The sequence below is a fragment of the Bos javanicus genome, chromosome 5 (genome assembly GCF_032452875.1).
Source record: "Bos javanicus breed banteng chromosome 5, ARS-OSU_banteng_1.0, whole genome shotgun sequence".
In the NCBI taxonomy this organism is placed as follows: Eukaryota; Metazoa; Chordata; class Mammalia; order Artiodactyla; family Bovidae; genus Bos; species Bos javanicus.
Genome location: NC_083872.1, coordinates 23,837,652 through 23,857,660, shown reverse-complemented (window position 1 = coordinate 23,857,660; position 20,009 = coordinate 23,837,652). Strand labels below are relative to the sequence as shown.

The 20,009-nt window shown below is 42.2% G+C and overlaps 1 long non-coding RNA gene across 1 annotated transcript in view; it reads left to right on the top strand.

The window, feature by feature from the left end:
• The window catches only part of LOC133247233 (uncharacterized), a 28,458-nt gene extending 9,121 nt beyond the window's left edge, over window positions 1–19,337 (top strand). Inside the window, exon 2 of the long non-coding RNA XR_009736332.1 lies at window positions 18,481–19,337. This is a non-coding gene — a long non-coding RNA (uncharacterized LOC133247233). The remainder of the gene's footprint in view (window positions 1–18,480) is intronic.
• Window positions 19,338–20,009: the final 672 nt, after the last annotated feature.

Here is a 20,009-nt window from a genome sequence, read left to right as displayed (position 1 = left end):
GAGCTACAAAAAGCAAGCTCTGAACTGTGCAAACAGTAACCACCCACCTCCTCAAGCCACAGGGACAAGCTCCATATGCAAGCCATGTGGCCAGGCCAGCTAATCACACAGAGCAGGACTTTTCTGTTCCCTAGCTCATTAAATTATAATGATCATGTCCAGCCATAAAAGAAAGCAATAAAATATCATCCATTTGCCTTTATGTGATAACTTTAATCTCTCTTCACCATATATTTGAAGCATATGCCTGACTTTACTTATAATAATCCATTGATGGTGGTAGGAAAAGAAATATCTACTTTGCCTGTAAGTAAATTAAATCAAAGTAGATTAAGTAGGTTATTCTGTACTTGTAATAACCTTGTCCTTAGGAAAACAGTATAGGGTTTAGCATGAACAAACAAAACATTTTCAGTGGAAAAGTAACTTGTAGGGTAAGTTGCTTTTAAAATAGGTCATTCAAATCACTGAAAGTGCTATTCCAACAAATGTGGCTGTTACATTTTCAAAGGTTATTTACAATATTTAAACATAGGCTAGGGATAAAAAATTGAGGGGGAAAGTTGGGTTCTTTCTGTTTTGTTTTAAAATATTCCCAATCAAGAAATCATTATATTTCAGTATGTGTCAACAACTCCAAAATAAACAGTAAGGTCTTGTTTCTTAAAAAATAACAAAAACAATTTTTTAAAGAAATAATTCTGTGAACATCATGCTGGTAAGTCCTGCCACTTTTCCCTTTGGTTTTTCCAAAGCATGCTCAAAGGAGATTTTTGTTGCAACTTACCTTTTCTTCTCTGATTTTTTAAAGCCGATACTCAAAATAGACAAATTTGTCTGACAAAGTCATCAGGCAAATCCTTGTCTTTCGTGACATAAATATTTTTAGCCAAAGTCTACAATGCCTTCTACTGTGCCATAACCACCAATTTTCCCCTGCCACGTATTCATTCAGTCAGATTAATTTTATTGTAATCTATTGATTGCAGTCATTAAATGGGAAAAAATAATGATGACATAATAAAAAGGGCTCAATAAATAAAGATGGTATGCATAAACAAATATCACTGATAGGAACTTGGAAATCAGAAGGCAATTATAATATGCCAACACCTCACACAAAGACCACCATAAAAGAATAAGACACCAGCTACCAAAGTCCAGTCAAAAAGAAATGGATAACATTTATAGCCCTTTTAAAGAAGTAGACTCCAGATTCATGAGACTTTACTGGTGAGTTTTACCACTTAATGAAGAAATGACATCTGTTCTACATAAACTTTTCCCAAAAAATAGAAGTGGTAACATTTCACAACTCATTTTATTAATAAGAGGCCAGCATTGTCATGATGCCAAAGATAGGTAAGACAGAAAACTATAGACTAATACCTCTTGTGAACATAGTAACAAAATACTAGCAAATTGAATCCCAAAATCTATAAAAAGGATAATATACCATGACCCACTTGGGTATATTCCAGAAAAGCAAAGTAGGTTCAATATTCAAAATCAACCAGTAAAAGTCACATTTTCAACAGACTAAAATACTAAAATTATGTAATATCTCAATATATGTTTTAAAAGCATTTATAAAATTTCAAGATTCATTACAAACAGTTTTGGCAAACTTGAGATAGAAGGAAATAGTTCTCAATCTGGCAAACCTTATGTCCAAAAAAAATGGTAACATTGTTATTTTTCTTTAGCTTTTTATTTTGTATTGGGGGTATAGCCAATTAACAATGTTGATAGTTTCAGGTGAACAGGGAAGGGACTCAGCCACACATACTTGTATCAATTCTCCCCCAGTCTCCCCTCCCATCCAGGCTGCCACATAACACTGAGCAAGGTTCCACACACTATACAATTGGTCCTTGTTGCTTATCCATTTTAAATACAGCAGTCTTGCCTGGAGAATCCCATAGACGGAGGAGCCTGGTGGGCTGCAGTCCATGGGGTCGCTGGGAATTGGACACAGCTGAGCGACTTCACTTTCACTTTTCACTTTCATGCATTGGAGAAGGAAATGGCAACCCACTCCAGTGTTCTTGCCTGGAGAATCCCAGGGATGGGGGAGCCTGGTGGGCTGCCGTCTATGGGGTCGCACAGAGTCGGACAGACTGAAGCGACTTAGCAGCAGCAGCAGCAGCAGTGTGTACAAGTCCATCCCAAACTCCCTAACTATCCCTTCCCCCATATTTTCCCCCACCTCCCCACTCCCCCACTCCTAGCAGCCATAAACTCAGTCTCAAAGTCTGTGAGTCTGCTTCCGTTTTGTACATAACTCAGCCATTAAAAAGAATGAAATAAGGCCATTTGCAGCAACATAGATGGACCTGGAGAGTGTCATACTGAGTGAAGTAAGTCACACAGAGATGGAGAAATGTCGTTTGACATCCCTTGTGTGTGGAATCTAAAAAGAAATGATACAAATGAACTTAAGTAACATCATTCTTAACCGTAAAAGATTGAACGCTTTGCAATTCAATCTGGGATTGAAGCAAGAGTGCCCACTTCTTATAACTTCTTTTCACTGTTAAATTGGAGGTCCTAGCTAATGCAATAAAATAAGAAAATAAATAAAAGCATACAGATTATTTTTTAAAAAAGTAAAAATGTCTTTAATTGCAAATAGCATAATCATATGCATAGAAAATTTAAGATATCAAAAATACAAATAGTTATTACAAAAAATATGTGAGTTTAGCTATGTATCAGGATACAGTGAAGTGAAAGTCTCTCAGTCATGTCTGACTCTTTGTGACCCCATGAACTATACAGTCTATGGAATTCTCCAGGCCAGAATAATGGAGTGGGTTGCCTTTCCCTTCCCCAGGGGATCTTCCCAACAGAGGGATCGAACCCAGGTCTCCCGCATTGCAGGCAGATTCTTTACCAGCTAAGCCAGGAGGGAAGCCCATCAGGATACAAGATCAATATAAAAAATAAATTGTTTTTCTACTTATAAGCAATGAACTATTGGATGTTGAAAATGCTAAAAATATCACTCACTGCAATAATTTATATGGGGAAAGAATCTTAAAAAGAGTGGATATATGTATATGTATAATTGATACACTTTGCTATACAGTAGAAACTATTGCAACATTGTAAATCAACTATACCCTAATACAAATTTTAAAAATTAGCACTCACAATAGCTTAAAAACATGAAATATTTAGAGATAAATATAACCAACTATGTGCAAGACCTGTATACTGAAAAAATTTCTAATGCTGAGAGAAATCAAGGAAGAACTAAACAAATCAAGAGACAAACATGCTCATGAATGGGAAGAGTGAATGTTGTTAAGATGTCAATTCTTTCCAAATTCATCTGCAGATCAACAGCCTTTGTTGTTATAGTAGAAATCTACAAACTGAATCTAAAATTTTTTTGAAAATATAAAGGACCAGAAATGACTTTTGAAAAAAGATAATAGAGTTAGAGGAGTTGAGTTGGAGTTGAAATCTCTCTGATTTCAAGATTTATTCTAAAGCTACAGTAATCAAGGCAGTGCATATAGCTAAAGGTAGAACTATAGATCAAAGGGACAGACTATAGAGTCCAGAATTAGATCCACCAAAATATAGTAAACTGATTTCCAACAAAAGGGCTCAGGTGATTCAATGGGGAAAAGAGTTTTTCAACAAATAGTGCTGGAACAATTGGACATCCAAAAAAAAAAAAAAATGAACCTTGACTCTTACTTCATACTATACTCCACAATTAGCTTGAAGTGGATCATAGACCTAAATGTTAAGAGATAAAACTATAAAACTTCTGAGAAAACATAGGAGAAGATCTTTTTACCTTGGGTTAAATAGGGGTTTCCTAGATAAGAAACAAATATCACAAACCATAAAAGAACAAATTAATATATTGGACTTCATCAAAATTTAAAAATTTCTACTTGTCTAAAGATGTTATATGAATATATCTCAATAAATCTGTTATAAAAATATTAAGAAAATGAAAAAAGCCACAGACATGGAAAATTATTAGAAAATTTTATATCTGATAAAGGACTTATAAAAAAACTATTACAGCACAATAAGAATAATATTTAAAAACCCAACTAAAAAGAGGTCAAAATATTTAAACAGACACTTTCACTAAAGAAATAAATGAATGGCAAATTAGTTCATTAAAAGATGCTAATTTGAGTTTAGGGAAATGTAAATTAAAACATGAGAAGATACCATTGCACCCTCACTAGAATCTCTGAAATTTTTTAAATTGACATGACCAAACATTGCCAAGCATACAAAACAACAGAAATTCTCATTTTTTTTTTAGAAATTCTCATTTTTATAACAATTTTATTCATAACAGCTGAAGAAAATGTTCACCAATTGGTGAATAAACAAATTGTCTATATCCAGACCATAGAGTAATAGTCAGCAACACAAATAGAACTATAGACACATGCAACAATATGAATTCATCTCAAAAGCTATTAGCTAAGTATAACAAGCCAGACACAAAAGGCTATATATTATAGGATTTCATTTATATAACATTCTAAAAAACAGGTCAGATATTGCAAGGAAATGAGGGTGGGTGAGGAGATTGACTACAAAGAGCATGAAGGAACATTTGAAGTTGATAGAAATGTCCTATATCTTGATTAAGGCAGTAGTTTTATGCCTCTGTATGATCAACAAAGGGCTTCCCTGATGGCTCAGTGCCAAAGAATCTGCCTGCAGTGCAGGGGACAAGGAGATGCAAGTTCAATCCCTGGGTCAGGAAGATCCCTGGAGGAGGAAATGGCAACCCACTCCAGTTTTCTTGCCTGGAAGATTCCATGGGCAGAAGAGCCTGGCGGGCTATAGTCCACAGGGTCACAAAGAGTCAGACACGACTGAGCACACTCACACGATGGTAGACAAAACTCATTGAATGGTACTTGTAAGGGGTAAATTTTATTGGGTTGGCCAAAATGTTTGTTCAGGTTTTTTCATAACATGGAAACCAAATGAAACTTTTTGGCTGACCCAATATTTTATGTGAATTATTCCCCAATAAACCTGACTCTTTAAAAGGTAAAACTTAAGAAGTACCTTGCAGAAGGACAAAAGAGAGGAAAGACTGAAACTTTATGTTATTCAGGCTAAGTCAGTATACATGTAAGACCCCATCACTAAATAATCTTCCCTCTAACTGGTATTTTGGCATTCGTATGGTGCTCACTCTGGGAAGACAAATAAGGGAGGTAAGGTGATTTTTTTTTTATCCCTACAACTAAAAATTCTCAACACATCTCTCCACGTTAATTCAGATTATTCAATAAAGAAAATAGTTTAGGTTTGGTGAAGTTACAAATAGGAGAAGATAGTTTTAACTTTAGTACTAAAAACAGGTTTAAAAATAGAACCCATAACTAGATCTTAAATGTTCTTACCACAAAAAAGAAATGGCAATTATGCGGTGGGCTGATAATATTGTAATATATAAATGTATCAAATCATGTTTGTACATCTTAATGTTACATGTCAGTTATATCTTGATTTTTTAAATTAAAAATATAAATAGATGATAAAAATAGCACTCTTACATATCCTCAGAGGGATAGAAGGTATTTTACCCATGTGGATCCTTAGCTAACCATAGCTCTCTGCAGGCAGAAAATGCAGATAGAGGGAGATGCTGTGAAACTGAATAGTTTTGCCCCAGGGAGATAGATGGTTGGACGTACATGTTGCAGAGATCACTCTGGTAGTCGTGGTATGAAACTGAATTTGATCAAGGCAATGCAGTTTAGAAGGACATCGTTGTTGAAAGCTGAAACCATCCCTTGGTAAGTGATAAAGCCGTCTCTCAGGGCAATGAGAGGTGGCAACTCAGAGGGACTTGGCCATTGGTTGACTGTGACGGTGAGTGAGAAAATGGCATTGGGGATCACACTAACATTCTGACTTGGTAGAGGATGTTGTTACACCAAAAGAACCTGGAAAGAGAGGCAGCGGGCACGCTTGGATAGAGGAAGGGTTCTCATAAGGCACTTGTCTATGTTGATCCAGGAGTTTAATTTTGGCTTTTTCTATAAAATCTTCCTTCCCTGCCGTACGCCCTTCCTCTCTATTCTCACATTATAGTAAGTGATGAATAAAAATAATAAAGTATCTATTTTATGTCCATCTGTCCCACTTAACTGGGAGCTACTCAAGGGTAGGACCTGTGTATTCTGCATTTTTTATCAGGTCCAGAATTCTTATTGTGCTTCCCAGGCCTGAATGTTCTTGCTCCTGTGTCCCCAACTTCTCTGCCGAGCCAGTTCTCTCTCACCTGCTGACATTGCTAGTCCCCCTGCCTGGAAGGTCCCTCTGCCTCCCCCTCATTACAACCCCTCCCGGATCTGAAAATCTCTTCATCATTCTTCGGGTCTCAGCTAAGTCATCATTTCCCTTAGGAAAACCTCAGGATTTCCCCCACGTCTGGTGTAGGGCCCCTCCTGAATGTCCCACAGCACCTCTAATTCTGGCTATATTAACACCCACGACTCTGGTGGCTCTGTCGGTAAAGGGAGAGACCACCTGCAATACTAGAGATCTAGGTTTGATCCCTAAGTCAGGCAGATACCCTGGAGAAGGAAATGGCTACCCACTGCAGTATTCCTGCCTGGGAGTTCCCACGGACAGAGGAGACTGGTGGGCTACAGTCCATGGGGTCACAAGAGTCAGACATGACGTAGCCACTAACCCACCACCACCACTCCATTATAATTGCTTGCTTTCTTCATCAGCCTGTAAGTTTCATAAGACCAAAGACTATGGGAGCCCTGGTTGTGCTGTGCTTAGTCTCTCGGTCATGTCTGACTCTTTGTGACCCCGTGGAGTGTAGCCCGCCAGGCTCCTCTGTCTGTGGGGATTCTTCAGGCAAGAATAGTGGAGTGGGTTGCCACGCCCTTCTCCAGGGGAACTTCCCAACCCAGGAATCGAACACAGGTCTCCTGCATTGCAGGTGGATTCTTTACCAGCTGAGTTACCAGGAAAGGCCAGCCCTGGTTAGCAGTATTAGTCATATTAATCATCATAATAATATTGGCTACTAGGTATTTAATTTGTTTAAAATACTAGGTATTTTAATGTAATTTATTGTTTACTAGGTATTTAATATACGCCAGTCATCCTTCTAAGTATTTTGACATATTAACTCATTTAGACCTCATGACAGCCTTTCAAGGTAAGCCCGGTTATTATCACCTTTTCAGGTTAGGAGACTAAAATGTCACGAGGCAAGTTAACTTGAGGTCAACATTCTAAGAAGAGTATTAATCAACAGCGACGACAGCTATTTATCCTGTGCTCCCTGGTTGCTCTCACGCTATCATCAGAGAAAAGATGTTCCATTGATGTTTGCAGAATTGATTTCAGGTGAGGAGGTCGTACTCAAGCTGGCAGCTCGTACCTGGCACAGAGCAGAGGGCAGACCAGGCAAAACCGTCATAAACACCCAGCACCTGCCAGGGGCTGAGGTGCTGGGACACAGCAGTAAAAACACTCTCCTCGCAGCTGCTTTAAGGCCATGGGGAAGGGCGTCCTGCCACTCAGAACAGCAGAGGGAAGATTTTTGGGTCTTTTTGCTTTTTATATTTTAACTGTGCCCTGTGGCATGTGGGATCTTAGTTCCTCAGCCAGGGATCAAATCTATGCCTCCTGCATTGGAAGCATGGAGTCTTAAACACTGGACCGCCTGGGAAGTCCCAAGATTTTCTATATCATTCATTTTTATTTCCAAGCAACACACTCTAGACATAACCCTAGAATCCCTCTTGTTGATTTCTTTATCTCACCCTGCACTGACTTGTGACCCAGTGACCCTCCCACTTTCCTATAAAATGACTCCACACACTATCCTCACCTGGTCTCCTGTGGCTCTCAAATGTGTCCACGTTGTATGTCTTGAGGACTTGCTGGAAAACCACTCAGGTGAGGTAATTATTCACAATGTCATTACTCACATTCACCTACAGTGTGAATAATGGAGGGGCCCCTGATGCAGAGAAAGGGTCACCGAGAACTGCATTAACTGTACAGTTCAGTTCAGTTCAGTCACTCGGTTGCACCTGACTCTTTGCGACCCCATGAATCACAGCACACCAGGCCTCCCTGTCCAACACAAACTCCCAGAGTTCGCTCAGACTCATGTCCATCGACTCAGTGATGCCATCCAGCCATCTCATCCTCTGTCGTCCCCTTTTCCACCTGCCCCCAATCCCTCCCAGCATCAGAGACTTTTCCAATGAGTCAATTCTTCACATGAGGTGGCCAAATTATTGGAGTTTCACCTTTAGCATCATTCCTTCCAAAGAACACCCAGGACTGGTCTCCTTTAGGATGGACTGGTTGGATCTCCTTGCAGTCCAAGGGACTCTCAAGAGTCTTCTCCAACACCACAGTTCAAAAGCATCAATTCTTCGGTGCTCAGCCTTCTTCATTGATGCTTTTGATGCTTTTGAACAGTGGTGTTGGAGAAGACTCTTGAGAGTCCCTTGGACTGCAAGGAGATCCAACCAGTCCATTCTGAAGGAGATCAGCCCTGGGATTTCTCTGGAGGAAATGATGCTAAAGCTGAAACTCCAGTACTCTGGCCACCTCATGGGAAGAGCTGACTCATTGGAAAAGACTCTGATGCTGGGAGGGATTGGGGGCAGGAGGAGAAGGGGACGACAGAGGATGAGATGGCTGGATGGCATCACTGACTCAATGGACATGAGTCTGAGTGAACTCCGGGAGATGGTGATGGACAGGGAGGCCTGGCGTGCTGCAATTCATGGGGTCGAAAAGAGTCGGACACGACTGAGCGACTGAACTGACCTGAACTGAGTGCAGCACTTTCACAGCATCATCTTTCAGGATTTGAAATAGCTCAACTGGAATTCCATCACCTCCACTAGCTTTGTGCGTAGTGATGCCTTCTAAGGCCCACTTGACTTCGCATTCCAGGATGTCTGGCTCTAGGTGAGGGATCACACCATCATGATTATCTGGGTAATGAAGATCTTTTTTGTATAGTTCTTCTCTGTATTCTTGCTACCTCTTCTTAACATCTTCTGCTTCTGTTAGGTCCATACCATCTCTGTCCTTTATCAAGCCCATCTTTGCATGAAATGTTCCCTTGGTATCTCTCATTTTCTTGAAGAGATCTCTAGTCTTTCCCATTCTGTTGTTTTCCTCTATTTCTTTGCATTGATTGCTGAGGAAGGCTTTCTTATCTCTCCTTGCTATTCTTTGGAACTCTGCATTCAAATGGGAATATCTTTCCTTTTCTCCTTTGCTTTTCGCTTCTCTTCTTTTCACAGCTATCTGTAAGGCCTTCTCAGACAGCCATTTTGCTTTTTTGCATTTATTTTCCATGGGGATGGTCTTGATCCCTGTCTCCTGTACAATGTTACAAACGTCCGTCTGTAGTTTATCAGGCACTCTGTCTATAGATCTAGTCCCTAAAATCTATTTCTCACTTCCACTGTATCATAAGGGATTTGATTTAGGTCATACATGAATGGTCTAGTGGTTTTCCCTACTTTCTTTTTTTTTTTAATTTAATTTTATTTTTTAAACTTTACAATATTGTATTCGTTCTGCCATATATTGAAATGAATCTGCCACAGGCATACACGTGTTCCCCATCCTGAACCCTCCTCCATCCTCCCTCCCCATACCATCCCTTTGGGTCGTCCCAGTGCACCAGCCCCAAGCATCCAGTATCGTGCATCGAACCTGGACTGGCGACTCGTTTCATATATGATATGATGCATATTTCAATGCCATTTTCGCAAATCATCTCACCCTCTCCCTCTCCCACAGAGTCCAAAAGACTGTTCTATACATCAGTGTCTCTTTTGCTGTCTCGTACACAGGGTTATTGTTACCATCTTTCTAAATTCCATATATATGCGTTAGTATACTGTATTGGTGTTTTTCTTTCTGGCTTACTTCACTCTGTATAATAGGCTCCAGTTTCATCCACCTCATTAGAACTGATTCAAATGTATTCTTTTTAATGGCTGAGTAATACTCCATTGTGTATATGGACCACAGCTTTCTTATCCATTCATCTGCTGATGGACATCTAGGTTGCTTCCATGTCCTGGCTATTATAAACAGTGCTGTGATGAACATTGGGGTACACGTGTCTCTTTCCCTTCTGGTTTCCTCAGTGTGTATGCCCAGCAGTGGGATTGCTGGATCATAAGGCAGTTCTATTTCCAGTTTTTTAAGGAATCTCCACACTGTTCTCCATAGTGGCTGTACTAGTTTGCATTCCCACCAACAGTGTAAGAGGGTTCCCTTTTCTCCACATCCTCTCCAGCATTTATTACTTATAGACTTTTGGATTGCAGCCATTCTGACTGGCGTGAAATGGTACCTCATAGTGGTTTTGATTTGCATTTCTCTGATAATGAGTGATGTTGAGCATCTTTTCATGTGTTTGTTAGCCATCTGTATGTCTTCTTTGGAGAAATGTCTATTTAGTTCTTTGACCCATTTTTTGATTGGGTCATTTATTTTTCTGGAATTGAACTGCAGGAGTTGCTTGTATATTTTTGAGATTAGTTGTTTGTCCGTTGCTTCATTTGCTATTATTTTCTCCCATTCTGAAGGCTGTCTTTTCACCTTGCTTATAGTTTCCTTTGTTGTGCAGAAGCTTTTAAGTTTAATTAGGTCCCATTTGTTTATTTTTGCTTTTATTTCCAATATTCTGGGAGGTGGGTCATAGAAGATCCTGCTGTGATGTATGTCAGAGAGTGTTTTGCCTATGTTCTCCTCTAGGAGTTTTATAGTTTCTGGTCTTAGGTTTAGATCTTTAATCCGTTTTGAGTTTATTTTTGTGTATTGTCTTAGAAAGTGCTCTAGTTTCATTCTTTTACAAGTGGTTGACCAGTTTTCCCAGCACCACTTGTTAAAGAGATTGTCTTTAATCCATTGTATATTCTTGCCTCCTTTGTCAAAGATAAGGTGTCCATATGTGCGTGGATTTATCTCTGGGCTTTCTATTTTGTTCCATTGATCTATATTTCTGTCTTTGTGCCAGTACCATACTGTCTTGATGACTGTGGCTTTGTAGTAGAGCCTGAAGTCAGGCAGGTTGATTCCTCCAGTTCCATTCTTCTTTCTCAAGATTGCTTTGGCTATTCGAGGTCCTACTTTCTTTAAGTCTGAATTTGGCAATAAGGATTTCATGATCTGAGCCACAGTCAGCTCCTGGTCTTGTTTTTGCTGACTGTGTAGAGCTTCTCCATCTTTGGCTGCAAAGAATATAATCAATCTGATTTTGGTGTTGACCATCTGGTGATGTTCATGTGTAGAGTGTTCTCTTGTGTTGTTGGAAGAGGGTGTTTGTTATGACCAGTGTGTTCTCTTGGCAAAACTCTATTAGCCTTTGCCCTGCTTCATTCCGTATTCCAAGGCCAAATTTACCTGTTACCCCAGGTTTTTCTTGACTTCCTACTTTTGCATTCCAGTCCCCTATAATGAAAAGGACATCTTTTTTGGGTGTTAGTTCTAAAAGGTCTTGTAGGTCTTCATAGAACCATTCAACTTTAGCTTCTTCAGCATTACTGGTTGGGGCATAGACTTGGATTACTGTGATATTGAATGATTTGCCTTGTAAACAGAGAGATCATTCTGTCGTTTTTGAGACTGCATCCAAGTACTGCATTTCGGACTCTTTTGTTGACCGTGATGGCTACTCCATTTCTTCTAAGGGATTCCTGCCCACAGTAATAGATATAATGTTCATCTGAGTTAAATTCACCCATTCCAGTCCATTTTAGTTCGCTGATTCCTAGAATGTCGATGTTCACTCTTGCCATCTCCTGTTCGACCACTTCCAATTTGCCTTGATTAATGGACCTGACATTCCAGGTTCCCATGCAATATTGCTCTTTACAGCATCGGACCTTGCTTCTATCACCAGTCCCATCCACAACTGGGTATTGTTTTTGCTGTGGCTCCATCCCTTCATTCTTTCTGGAGTTATTTCTCCACTGATCTCCAGTAGCATATTGGGCACCTACTGACCTGGGGAGTTCCTCTTTCAGTATCCTATCATTTTGCTTTTTCATACTGTTCATGGAGTTCTCAAGGCAAGAATACTAAAGTGGTTTGCCATTCCCTTCTCCAGTGGACCACATTCTGTCAGATCTCTCCACCATGACCCACCCGTCTTGGGTGGCTCCATGGGCATGGCTTAGTTTCATTGAGTTAGACAAGGCTGTGGTCCTAGTGTGATTAGATTGACTAGTTTTCTGTGAGTATGGTTTCAGTGTGTCTGCCCTCTGATGCCCTCTTGCAACACCTACCATCTTAGTTGGGTTTCTCTTACCTTGGACGTGGGGTATCTCCTCACCACCGCCCCTCCTGACCTTGAACAGCTCCTCTAGGCCCTCTTGCACCCACGCAGCCTCAAAAAGACAGACACAACTTAGTGACTAAAGAACAACAACAAAGGAGATTCCAAGGTTGAGACTCACTGCAGAGGAACTCAGTCTCATTCTTTTCTGGGCCTTAGTCTCCCTGAGCTAGAGATTGAGAACGGTGTGTTCTTTCCATGTGGGATGGGATGGGCAAGCTTTGGAGAGAAAGCAAGGCTTCATAACCCCAAACTTAATAAAGCCTCATGGAAATGAGCCAGCCTTGCTACAGTCTTGTGCTTCTGGCCATGTTCACCTGGTCTGAAGTTGAAGGGCAAGTGGCCCCTGTCCACTCACATCTGAAGGGACAGGAGTGGATGGCAGTGACTGTAGCTTGACCTCCTCTGAATACCAGCTGGAGCAGTCTCCTCCCTAAGATACTCCTGTGTCCTTTACAGAGCAGAAGCTTAGTCCCCAAGGGAACATGGGGTACAGTGGTCCACCCACCCTCCCACCCTTCCTCACCCTCAGCTTCTCCCTCTCGTGCCCATTTCAGAGGATCCAAGGTTGACATGTGTGAAGGCAAATGGCAGCATCCTTATATACCAAGTCCTCCTGGCTCTGGAGGAGGTAACCCTCCCCCCTCCCCCAAACCCCTCGCCTATATGCTTTTCTAGTTTCTTCTCAAAATTCAGGTGACAGACAGCAGAGAGGAAACAACCAGTAGAAGCATTAGACACAAGAGCTGCAGAGAAGTGGAGCTAGCAACCGTTACTGTTAGTGCTGTCGCTGCTAACACTACTCTAGAGCACAGCCTGTGTTCTCAGCTCTACGTGAATTATTCCCCTGCCCCCTCCCCTAGTCCTTCGAGGCAGAAGAGTCACCATTTTACAGAGGAGGGACGGAGAGGCAGAGGGCAGCAATGTTTTGCCTAGCTTTAAAAAAAAAAAAAGAATGATTACACAGTTCTCAGAAACACTTAGGAACTTGCTAGAAATGTAAATATCCCCTGGCCAGAGCAAGACTCCTGGGCATGCAACCAGCATAGGCACACAGCAGCCGTGGGTTCAGAGGAACTGGGCAGTTGAAGTTGACTTTTGTCTTTGAGTGTTTCCTGAGTGAAGTCTGCTTGGACAATGGAGCAGGCTGGTGAACTTGGAGTTTCCCTTTGCTTCTCTGCCCGGGTTCTAGGCCATCTGCCCCAGGCTCCCCGTCTCCCTCTCCCCTGATGGCAGTGATAAAGTGACGCTTGTGTTCACCGTGGTCTGCTGTCCCTGGAGGGGACCCCAGGCACAAACACAGGGAGAGAGGGGGTCAGACACACACCCCTCGTACCCCTGGGTGCTTAGGCCAGGGCAAGGCAGTGACTGTCCCTACCCCAGGCAGGCAGCTCCACGGTGACTTTCAGGCACCCCTTGCTGGCCCTGACCTGGGTACTGAGCGAGTCCTGGTGTGGAGGTTGCATTTCCCTGGGGAGGGGTGAGGGTGTCTATTAAGTGGGGATCAGGCCTTGGGCCCATGGGAAGGGGAGAGGGACCTCCCCCCAGGACAGAGCCCTGCATTTCCCCTTTGCACTGGACCCAGCGAATTTTGCCATTGACCATCTCTCTGCCCAGTCCAGATCAACTTCAGACACACTCTGAAGTTCAAGAACCCCCGAGTCCTACAGAAGCTAAAGGAGGAGCCAGTGAGCATGGTGTGATATTTTCTGACACCACCTCTTACACAAAAGCTGTGGTTTTTCCTGACACCAACCATCTCTCCAATACCAAGTGGGTATTGTTGTTGTTCAGTGGCTCAGTTGTGTCCAGCTCTTTGCAGCCCCCTGAACTGCAGTACACCAGGCTTCTCTGTCCTTCACTGTCTCCCCAAGTTTGCTCAAACTCATGTCCACTGAGTGAGTGATGCCATCCAACCACCTCATCCTTTGCTGCCCCCTTCTCCTCCTGCCCTCAGTCTTTCCCAGCATCAGAATCTTTTCCAATGAGTTGGCTCTCATTGGGTATATACCAACTCAAATTCTAACACTATTTACTTGGAGTCAGTTTGCATTGGCTCCCACAATTTAAAGGGCTCAGTCCCACAAGACAACCCCCAACTCAGCTGCCAGTCACAAGTGGCTTCCCCAGGTGACCCACACTTCTGCCCAACTGATTACAAATTCAGGCATTCTTACAATGCCCCCTTAAGTTTGATAATTCCACTGGAATGACTCAGCAAACTCTAGAAAGTGCTCTACTTATGTTGCACTTTACTGTAAAGGATACAAACAAACAGGCAGATGAAGAAAGTACATAGGGCAAGTGCCAGAAGTGTCCCAAGTGCAGGAGATTCTGCACTACGGAGTGGGGTTGAGCCACACTCTAGCACATGGATGTGTTCACCAACTCAGAAACTAGAAATCCTGTATGATCCAGCAATCCCACTCCTGGGCATATATCCAGATAAAACTGTAATTCAAAAAGATACATGCACTCCAGTGTTCATTGCAGCACAATGCACAAACAGCCAAGGCATGCGAGCAACCTAAATGTCCATCAACAGAGGAATGGGTAAAGAAGATGTGCTACATACAACAGAATACTACTACTACTACTAAGTCACATCAGTCGTGTCCGACTCTGTGCGACCCCATAGACGGCAGCCCACCAGGCTCCTCTGTCCCTGGGATTCTCCAGGCAAGAACACTGGAGTGGGTTTCCATTTCCTTCTCCAATGCATGAAAGTGAAAAGTGAAAGTGAAGTCCCTCAGTCGTGTCCAACCCTCAGCGACCCCATGGACTGTAGCCTACCAGGCTCCTCCACCCATGGGATTCTCCAGGCAAGAGTACTGGAGTGGGGTGCCATTGCCTTCTCCAACAACAGAATACTACTCAACCATAAAAAAGAATAAAACGCCATTTGCAACCACATGGATGGACCTAGAGATTATTATACTAAGTGAAGTAAGTCAGGAAGAGAAAGACAAATATCATCTAGTATCACTTATATTTGGAATCTAAAATGTGACACAAGTGAACTTACCTATGAAATAGAAACAGATTCCCAGACATAGAGAATAACCTTGGGGTTGCCAAGGAGGTGGGGGGGCAGGGAGTTGGGGGAGAGATGGAGTAGGAGGTTGGGGTTAGCAACCCCAACCATTTTATATAGAATGAATAATCAAAAAAGTTCTACCATATAGTACAGGGAACTGTAATCAATATTCTCTGATAAACCATAAAGGAAAAGAATACATAACTGAATCACTTCACAATTAACACAACATTGTAAATCAACTATACTTCGGTAAAGAACAAAAAGCAACTCTCGAGTTTTATGAAGACTTCATGATGCAGTTATGAGTGATTAAATCATTGGCTGCTGGAAGCTGACCTCAATCTCCAGCCTCTCTGCCCTCCCCAGAGGTTGGGAAGTGGGACAGACAGTTCTAACCCTCTAATCACATAGTTGGTTTTTCTGGTGACCAGCTCCCATCCTGAAGCTATCTGATGTCTCCACAGGATCATCTCATTAGCATACAAAAGATAACTCCTAAAGGTTTTAGGAGCTCTGTGCTCCAAAATCAGGGGCAAAGACCAGGTATACATGTTTCTATTATACTGTAGGCATTAGTCGTCCTTCAGAGCTCTTCATGGATCAGACTCAAGATGTCTGTCTCTTTCCCTAGTTTCTCTCCTGGTCTCCTCCGCTCACAGCCTCAAAGTTTTCACCCCACATCCCTCATTAAAGCACACAAACCCTGCTCTATCGACGTCCAGAAATCCAACCTAAAACACAGCCGTAGCTTTCTATTCCCCACAGTTATCTGTGTGTCTTTTATGTGACTTATTTGACTGAGAGTTCCTTGAGATTTGATCCATATCTTATTTATCTTTGCCTTCCTATAACACCTACCCAATATTTTGCATAATAAATTGTCAGTAATTTTCAAAATAAATATTTCATATTTTGAAATCATTTGCATGGATGGGCAGGATTGTTAAATGACTGACTTATTTCCTCCAGTTCCCATGCTGCACCCTAGCTTCCCCACCCAAACTTGGCACAAGAACAATTTAATTCTCCCCAGTGAAGAGGAGGGCAAAGGATTTCAAGAAATGGCTCAAAAACAGGTCCCTGTGGAAATATGTCCAGGTCATTCCAGTCTGGTGCCAGAGATAGAGAAGGCTGTTTAGTGCTTTGAGTATTTTTGCTCTTTCCAGCTTCTCTGCCGGATGAAGTTAAACAGTCCCTAAAAGTAAATAAATGTGGCAAAGATAAAACAAATATTTTTTTCCAATTGGATTGGTTCATTCCTTGTGTGGGTTCAGATGAGGGAAAAACCAGAATGTTTTGATTAAATCAGCTATTACCATGAAATGATTTGCCTGTTTACTAACGGGCTGTTGTATTTCTTGTCATTATCTACCAAAGTGGGAATTCTTAGTATTGTGGAGAGGACTGATCTGAATAGGAAAACGGCAGGTTTCCTTAACCTAATCTTCTTACTATGTTACAAAGTGTAAAACCATTGAATTGAAAGCAACAGGTGGGTACAACCCTGAGTGATTGCAGAGTAGAGAAAAAAGAGAAGCAAGTAGGCTCTCCCTATCCCTTTTAGGAGTCTTTCCTTACAGTGCTTCTGATGACTGCTTTTTTTCCACTTTCCTTTCACATGTATTCTACCCAGCATTACTATGATTTGATTTCCTGATACGAAGAAAGATGGTGTTGCTCCCTGTGCCTCCTACAGTCTGGGAACCAAAGTTCTTCCTAACCTAAAAGGTCTGGACGATCACATGAGATGCTACTGAGTTCATGGTGTGGGTCGTTTACTTGCTAATCGTCTACCATGATGGTGGTCCTAATCATCTACCATGATGGTGGTCCCATAGCAGTGATGATAATGATGATACACGACCTTTGCTGGATTATCAGACATTGTTCCTGGACTTTACATGTATTAATTGATTATCCTCCATCACAGCTATGGGGCTTCCCAGGTGACACAGTGGTAAAAGAATCTGCCTGCCAATGTTAGAGACGTGGGTTCAATCCTTGGGTCAGGAAGGTACTCTGGAGTAGGAAACGGCAACCCACTCCAGTATCCTTGACTGGAAAATTCCATGAGCAGAGGAGCCTGGTGGGCTACAGTCCATGGGGTCACAAAGAGTTGGACACAACTGAGCAAGTAAACACACATCACAACTATGAACACCTTTAATATCCCCATTTTACATGTGAAAAAACTAGACCTCACAGATGTTAAATAACCTGCGCAAGCACAGATGTTGTCAGTGATGGAGCTGGCTCTGACCCTAGGGAGTCTGGCTCCAGATCCAAGGATACTCATCATATACATACTGCCTAGTAGTATTAGTCATAACAGCAACCATTAACATTTATTCAGCCTTCGCCACATGCCAGTCACAATCATTAATTTTATGTATTAACATTATTAAATCTCATAAAAACTGCATCAGGTGCACATTTATCATCCTCTTTTGCTGAGGCACACAGAGGTTAACTTGTCTGGGGTTACTCAGCAGACGGGTGAAGGAACCAGGTTTGTCGTCTGTGTTAAATGCCTTCAGAGAGACACACAAAGGCTCTTCTGCTCTTGCCGGCAGGAGGTATGAGCTTTGGCTTTTTGGACACAAGCATGCTACTATCGACAAAACTTTGTAAAATATATTCTGTCTCCCCTGGGAAAAGATCCAGGGAGTTATAGAACAAGAGATCCCAGAGACCTAGTCTAGAGCTCACATCTGTTCTGGCTGATTTGTTTGCTTGCCCAGTATCTCCCCCTTCTTTTAGTTAGAGTGCTCTAGGACAGGAGCTTCCAACCTCTGCAATCTAATGCCCAGAGATCCAAGGTGGAGCTGATGTAATCGTAATAGTAGCAGCAACTAAGTGCACAATAAATGTAACGAGCTTGAATCATCCTGGATCCAACCCCCACCCCCTGTCCGTGGAAAAATTGTCTTCCACAAAACCAATTCCTGGAGCCATAAAGGTTGGGGACTGCAGCTCTAGAAGTTTCCTGTTGGGGAATGTATCAGTTTTCTATCATTGCTGTAACAAATTACCATAAATGTAGTGGCTTGAAATAATACAAATGTAATTATCTTCTATGCAGAGTACATCAGGAGAAATGCTGGGCTGGAAGAAGCACAAGCTGGAATCAAGATTCGTGGGAGAAATATCAATAACCTCAGATAAGCAGATGACACCACCCTTATGGCAGAAAGTGAAGAGGAACTAAAGAGCCTCTTGATGAAAGTGAAAGAGGAGAGTGAAAAGGTTGGTTTAAAGCTCAACATTCAGAAAACTAAGATCACGGCCTCTGGTCCCATTACTTCATGGGAAATAGATGGGGAAACAGTGGAAACAGTGTCAGACTTTATTTTGGGGGGCTCCAAAATCACTGCAGATGGTGATTGCAGTCATGAAATTTAAAGACGCTTACTCTTTGGAAGGAAGGTTATGACCAACCTAGACAGCATATTCAAAAGCAGAGACATCACTTTGTCAACAAAGGTCCATCTAGTCAAGGCTATGGTTTTTCCAGTGGTCATGTATGGATGTGCAAGTTGGACTCTGAAGAATGCCGAGCACTGAAGAATTGATGCTTTTGAACTGTGGCGTTGGAGAAGACTCTTGAGAGTCCCTTGGACTGCAAGGAGATCCAACCAGTCCCTCCTAAAGGAGACCAGTCTTGGGTGTTCATTGGAAGGACTGATGCTGAGGCTGAAACTCCAATACTTTGGCCTCCTGATGCAAAAAGCTGAGTCATTTGAAAAGACCCTGATGCTGGGAAAGATTGAGGGCAGGAGGAGAAGGGGATGACAGAGGATGAGATGGTTGGATGGCATCACCGACTCAATGGACCTGGGTTTGGGTGGACTCCAGGTGTTGGTGATGGACAGGGAGGCCTGGCGTGCTGCGGTCCATGGGGTTGCAAAGAGTCAAATATGACTGAGCGACTGAACTGAACTGAACTGAATTATCTTACTTACTTCTGGAGGTTGGAAATCAAAAATAGGTCCCTCTGAGCTAAAGTCAAGGTAGCAGCAGGCTGCATTCCTCCTTGAGGTCCTTGGGGAGACTCCGTGTCTCGGCCTTTTCCATTTTTCAGAGACCATCCCTGTTCTGTGTGCATAGCCTTCTTCCTCCATCTTGAAAGCCAGCAGCATCAGGCCAAGTCTTTCTCACGCTACTGTCTCTCTGGTTGTAGCTCTTCTGCCTTGTCTTCCACCTTTAAGGATGCTGGTGATTATATTGGGTTTACCTGGATACTTTCCCTAGTTTACCGTCAACCGCTTGGCAACCTTAATCTCTCTCTGCCAGGTAACCTATTCACAGTCTCCTCGGATTAGGATACAGACCTCTTTGGAGTAGTGTTAAGAGCATTGTCCTATCTGCCACAGTGAAACTTTCCTTTTCACCCTTGGTTCATGTATTTCTGGGTTTATCCAACCCAGCAACCCTGGCTCAAAATGTAGGCTTGGGACTTTTACTGGATTTCTTGGTAAACAGCTCCCACCCCCACATCCCACTTCTGATGAGCTGATCAGTGCTCATGTGCTCTGAAGATGGGCCAGGGGTGGGGACTCTCCCTGACTGGCAGGGGCTCTTCCTGTTTAGGCTGTTACACATCCAGAGGTT